Source organism: Ixodes scapularis, unplaced genomic scaffold (assembly GCF_016920785.2).
Source record: "Ixodes scapularis isolate PalLabHiFi unplaced genomic scaffold, ASM1692078v2 ptg001092l_1__unscaffolded, whole genome shotgun sequence".
Classification (NCBI taxonomy): domain Eukaryota; kingdom Metazoa; phylum Arthropoda; class Arachnida; order Ixodida; family Ixodidae; genus Ixodes; species Ixodes scapularis.
In genome coordinates, this window is record NW_024610100.1 from 74,272 (window position 1) to 80,271 (window position 6,000).

Genomic DNA, 6,000 nt, shown 5'->3' on the forward strand with positions numbered 1-6,000 from the left:
GCTGCAGGACCAACTGTAAAAGTTATTGACACCAAGTATGGGATTTCGAACGGAGGCTGATGGCGCGTGCTCCATTTTTGTTTTCTTGGTTTAAATATTTTTATTCATTAGCGCGCGTGGATAGATGCTGTAGTGCCGCTTCATATTGGCACGCTCACGCCCTCGCCAGACAACACAGCCGCCGCTCCGCCATCACTCCCTCTGACCAGACAAAGGAGCCCTGCAAAAGATGGGACGTTTGCAGTATTGATCTCTATGAAAATATACCTAATACTAAATTACCCAAGCATCAAGAAGAATGCAGGGATTGGTGTTCCAGGCGCCGCACGCCTATGCCTTCCCCGTGTAAAAGATTCGAAGTAAATAACCAAAATAAAGCTTTGACGAACGCGCGTGTAAGATGCAATTTGTTTTAGACATCTGCTTTGGAAAGTTACTAATGTGAGACCAGCACGTGCGGCGCGTGGAACACCAATCCCTGCATTCTCCTTGATGCTTGGGTAATTTGGCGATAGGTCTATTACTGATCGCGCATACCCGCTTGGTCGCTGAAGGGCTAGTGAAGTCACCGGGCGGCCATCTTGCAAATAAACAAATTGCGGTTTTGCTAGCGTTACAGAGGCAGCCGTCAGCGTGCTGGAGAAACGTTTTCTACTCGTTCGTCGTCCTTCGCAAAAAGAGGTTTTCCACGACCCTGTGTAAGCGTTGAGACTTACTGTTGAGAACACGTGGAAAATTTTACGAAAGTGCAGGGCCGCACGAAAAAGGCACAATTCGTCGAGAGCAAGTTTCATCGGTCTCGCGACGTAATCAAAATTTCCTTGTCACGCCGAAGTGCTACGTCTCTGTGCCTTCGTACGCTTGGATACCGATCAAGATTCGACGTCATGTGGATGTGTTTTACTAGTACAATGTGTGTGAAGGTGTGTGTGCCTTTACAGCAGCGTTTTACTTGACTCTGCCGACTGTATTTGTGACTTGCGGCACTCGCAATCCAGAAACGAGAGTGGCGACGGAAGAAGGGGGGGGGGGGGGGGGGTACGTTTCTTTTACAAGTTGCAGAATACCAAGGAACAGCAGCTCATCACTGATCAGTGGTCTGACCCGTGGGTCTGACTCATGATCAACAACTGCACATGACATCAAATTTGAGCGTGGCTCGATTAATTATGATTGGTGAACGGATTGCACTCCGCTTTAAAGATTTTCAATCTCGCCGTCTTGTACTTTTGCCTTCTAAAACCATCCTTGCTCCGCAGCGTTGCTCTATTAGTTCTGCTATGTCATCGATTAGAGATCAGTGCTGCAATATTTTGCGGGGCGCCTTTGTCTGGCTAGAGGGAGCGCGAACCACCCCTCTATTAGGGTGCCTCAATGTGCGTTTGTCATAGGGCGAAGACACCCATTGTTGTATTGAAAACTGCCTGCGCATGCCGAATGACCTTAAAATGGCGCCAAAGCGCTGGGCAGGGCTAAGCGCTCGCTCCGAACGAGATCAAAGCGCGCGCATTCTGGGCATAGAAATGGCCGAGATGCCACCACCCTAAGACAGACGTGGCGAAAGTGTATGAAGGCACCCTAGCCTCTATCCTGGGAAAAGTGGTGCCATTCAGTGTTGTGGAAACGCTCGAGACACGTGCCACGCGCCCCTTCTGTGAAGAACATGTCGTCTAAAATCTAGCTCAGTGCTGCGCTGTGCCGCCATGATCTTCCCAAGGGCTGCACGTTGCACGTGCCGCGTGTATCGACGCATCTTGCGCTACTTTTTTTTTTTTTAACATGAAGGGTCTTTAGTAAGGATAGAAGCCCCTTCATATTTTAGAAGTAGCGCATAGCGCGTCGATGCACGAGGCAAGTGCAACGTGCAGGTCTTCGAAAGATCATGGCGGCACAGCGCAGTACTGAGCGGGATTTCAGACGCCATGTTCTTCCCAGAAGGGGCGCGTGTCACGTGTCTCGAGCATTTCAACAGCAATGAATGCCACCACTTTTCCCAGGATAGAGGTATTTTAGTAATGATGGCGGAGCGGCGATGGAACTTAAAGCGGCGCCGTGTCGCCTGGCGAGGACGCGAGCGTGCCTACATAAAGCGGCACAACAGCCTCTATACACGCGCGCTACTGGATAAAAATATTTCAACTAAGAAAACAAAAATAGAGCACTCGCCATCAGCCTCCGTCACCTTAGCCTGGACCAGTAAAACAACCTCGTTGCTTTGCTGCGATTCCATTACACTTTGTCTGGCGTCTGTAAACGAGGTTTGTAAAACACATCTAAAACAAAATTGTTGTTGAAATATTCTTGAATAGAAAACATAACAGACACAGACTACGTGTCTGTTTGCTCACCATTCATGGAGAAGGGATTTCGCTATCGCAGTGGCTAAAAATTCGACGGCCCCTGCGGCGAAAACTTACGTGGCGGACGTCGAGTGGAGCAACACGGGTGGTGCCAACCTCATTTCACACTCATTTTTTTTTTTTTTTTTTGTCGCAGCCGAGGTGGAAAAAAAGTTGTTTAGTCTTGAGAAAGTCAATGCAGTTATCCTGCCAGGGCTGGAACAAATCTTCAATATTAGCGAAACATCCGTCAACTGTGCTTGAGGTAAGTGCTATCTTTTGGATGAGCATCGTACCGGCGTGCGGTCGTGTATCACTACTGCGTGGTGCACGTTAAAGACCCCAAGCTAGCGATTGTTCTGCACTGGCTAAATTTCTCATCTACAGCGGGGAGACTCGTCGCCCCTGTGAGGCAGACCAAGTTCTAGGCTGTATAAACACACACACAACCCAATTTTTCCTATATGAAACCAATTTAGCTCTTGGAACGTCTGAAAAATATTTCCCAGGGCACAGTGTCCATTGAAACATAAAGCTTTCTAAAAAAAAAAAATAATAAAACATTTTTGTCAATAACAAAAAGAAAGAAAAATTTTTTTGAGTCGCATGTAACACCGTAGGCAGTCTACCGCTAAACAGTACGATTTCATCGGTGTTCGCATCGAAAAAAGAGTGTCCTCAGAGTTGAAGCGCATGACGGCCTAGCTCTTCGGCCACGTTGGGTGATCGGTCGGAACTCAGAAAACAATAAAATTTCCGAACCGCACTCAGTGGCGGAGCGTCCATGCCCTAGAAGGAAATGCGGAGAAACTGAAACTCAAGACGGCCGCCCGTACAGTGTTTCCCGACCACGAAGAGGTTTTGCAACTCGCATCCACGTAGTTCCGTTTTCACGCAGAAGAGTTTGGGTTTTTGTATTGCAGCGCTGAGTCAAGTCATCGGAATAGTTGATACAATCAAACCGACTTTTGGACGTTAACACATTTCTGCCGGACATTGCAGCAGAGTGACGCAATAAAAATAACACTCATATTAGTATAGCAAAGTTTTTTTTTTCTTAATTATAGCTCAATTTGGGAATACAGTTTTATCTAAACTGCTGTTTTATAGTTTATGATATTTGCTAAAAGATTAGTCTGGGAGTAAAAAAAGTGCATAATTTTATTAACTGATTTTAGGGAGTTCGATTGAGTTCTATCTAGGGGTGTCGCGAACTTTTGTCGAACCAGATTTTTTGGTCGAACTTCCGGGGTTCGACTGAGTCGAACCGGTTCGACGAACCTTCGAACTTTTCACCAGATTCGACCGGTTCGACTTTATGGACAGTGTGGCCAGACCTTAATACACGCATGTCTAGGTTTGGAGAACTTTTTTTTTATGCAAGGGGTTATTTTATTTTGTGAACAGCTGCAATTAAAAGAAACTAATTCTAATCCCTGAAGAAGCTAATAACTTAATTTTTAGTACTGTACTGACTGAAATAGCCAATCAGCGCTGCACTTAATTCATCTCTTAGCCATTACCATCCAATCCGAAGCCAACTAGCCAGCCTGTCGCGCATGCGCACACGAGTCGAACCTCAATACAAGGTTCGTCGAACTTTCCACTAAAAGTTCGAAAAAGTCGAACCTGGCCGAACTCGAACCGCGACCGGTTCGCGACACCCCTAGTTCTATCCAGTACCCACTGATTTTTGTTTTCCTCGCCTGGCAACACTGGTACCCAAGATGGCGCAACGCATGTGGGGCAGGTAGAGCGTTGTGTGTGACGTGGTTGCGGCCTTTGAGTTATTGGATGGTTTTGTTCAAGACAAGGCTCCTATTTCGAGAACGAGCGGTTCAAATCAACGCCTCCGATTGCAGCGAAAGTAATACCGAATCACTGACCGGTCCCACTTCACAGTTCGTTCATCAAGGGTGAGTATCCACGAAAGCATGGTAGCACAAGTTCGGGAAGGGGCCACAAAGCACTTTCCGAAGGCTCTGTCTACAGTGCCGCCCGACGGCACTCCAGTCGCCCCTACAAGTGCCGTCCGGGAGTTGGACGGCGCGTGTATCACTGGGGAGCTCGTTAACACACACCCCCGCCTGCGTTCACGCCGCTTCGCGGCGACAGTATGCGGCTGCTAATTACAAAACTATTGACCCATATGGCCCTGTCGTACACGCCGCTTCGCGGCGTCCAGCCGGCAAACAAGCCCCGCTGTACCCGATGCACCTCCGGAAACGAAGTACCATACTATTTCGTTCAGCGAAATTTCGGCGATAACGTTCGTTTTTTTCCTGTGTTAATGGTAAAAAAAAAATAAATGTACATATCGCCAAATGCGTCGGCAAAATAAAATGTTCGAGAAAACAAAAACAAAAAGTAAGCCCGCACTGGGGATCGAACCCGGGATCACGTGCTTATGTGACACATCTTACCACTACGCCACACTCCCCTTCGTAAAAGTCGTTTTGAGAACTCGTTTTATACGAGACTTTCGGACGGCACTTGAACGCGCGAGTGGAGTACCGTCGGACGGCATTTGAACGCTCTGCAAGAGTGCCGTCGGACAGTTTTCTAGACTCTACGTTTTGCGAAACCACACCCGTTCACTCGTTCTGTCTAGTGGGTTTTATCAGAACGGAAGGGATATAGCTAGCGCAGCCGTGAGCGGCAGACTGGGCGAACTGCAATGAACAGGCGAGCTCTAGGAATCGAAAGTATGTGGCATCGCGCGTCGGAGGGGCCAGGATGGGGCTGCTGGATTTCGGTCGTTGATCGCGGCGGTGACTGGACCCCGTCTCACCCCCTCTTCACCTCAGTGAGTGACCTACACAGTGACCGCAATAACAATAAAAGCGAACTGTTTTAATCCAGGTTGTATCTGAGTGCCGTCCGATGGCACCAAAGTAACGCTGGACTGCACTCTGAGCGCGCATTCGAGCGCCGTCCGAAAACTCGATGGGCTGTAGAGGGGACCTGGGTCATCGTGCCCCGGGAAGCGGAGCCTTCCGTATCCGTAGTCTGAAGAAATAGGTTTCACTCAAAGTTTTTTTACCATATCCAAGCACTTAGCAAGTCATCAGGGAAGTGTCGCAATCGGAAATTTAGAAGATCTGACTATGAGCCGCTTGCCGCTGATTTGTTCGTCATAAAGTGCGTCCAAACAAATCCACAAATCAGTTTGAGCATTCTCAAAATTCTTCAGGCACTCTCTGCGTTTGATATCACCACACATCGCGACACCAGCTTTGCGCGGGCACTTCCAAGATGAATTGCCGTTGAAATTAGGAGGGAAGCGATTTCAACACGTTATACTATCTGCAAAAAACAGTTCCTTAACCGAAGCAAGGTACCGAAGCAAGGAAGCAGACGACGGATGTCACCGGTCAGCCGCAGTCTCCATTTGGGAATTGGGATGAGTAGCGGCGCAGAGCCCAGCAGTGCCAGCCAGTCCTTCCCTTCGAACAAGCGTCAACCACAAGGGATGACGGGTAGTCATGATGGGCGAGGAAGTAGACGGCAAAGGGGCTGGCGATAATGGAGGTTGGGTTGCGGGGGCTACGGAGCTAACATCATGACCCCCTGCTACAATTCTATCATACTTGGTAGTAGGCTTCTCTTCCGAAATTTGAATACGACGCAAGTTCAACTTTGAGGGCGTGTGGCGGGTCGC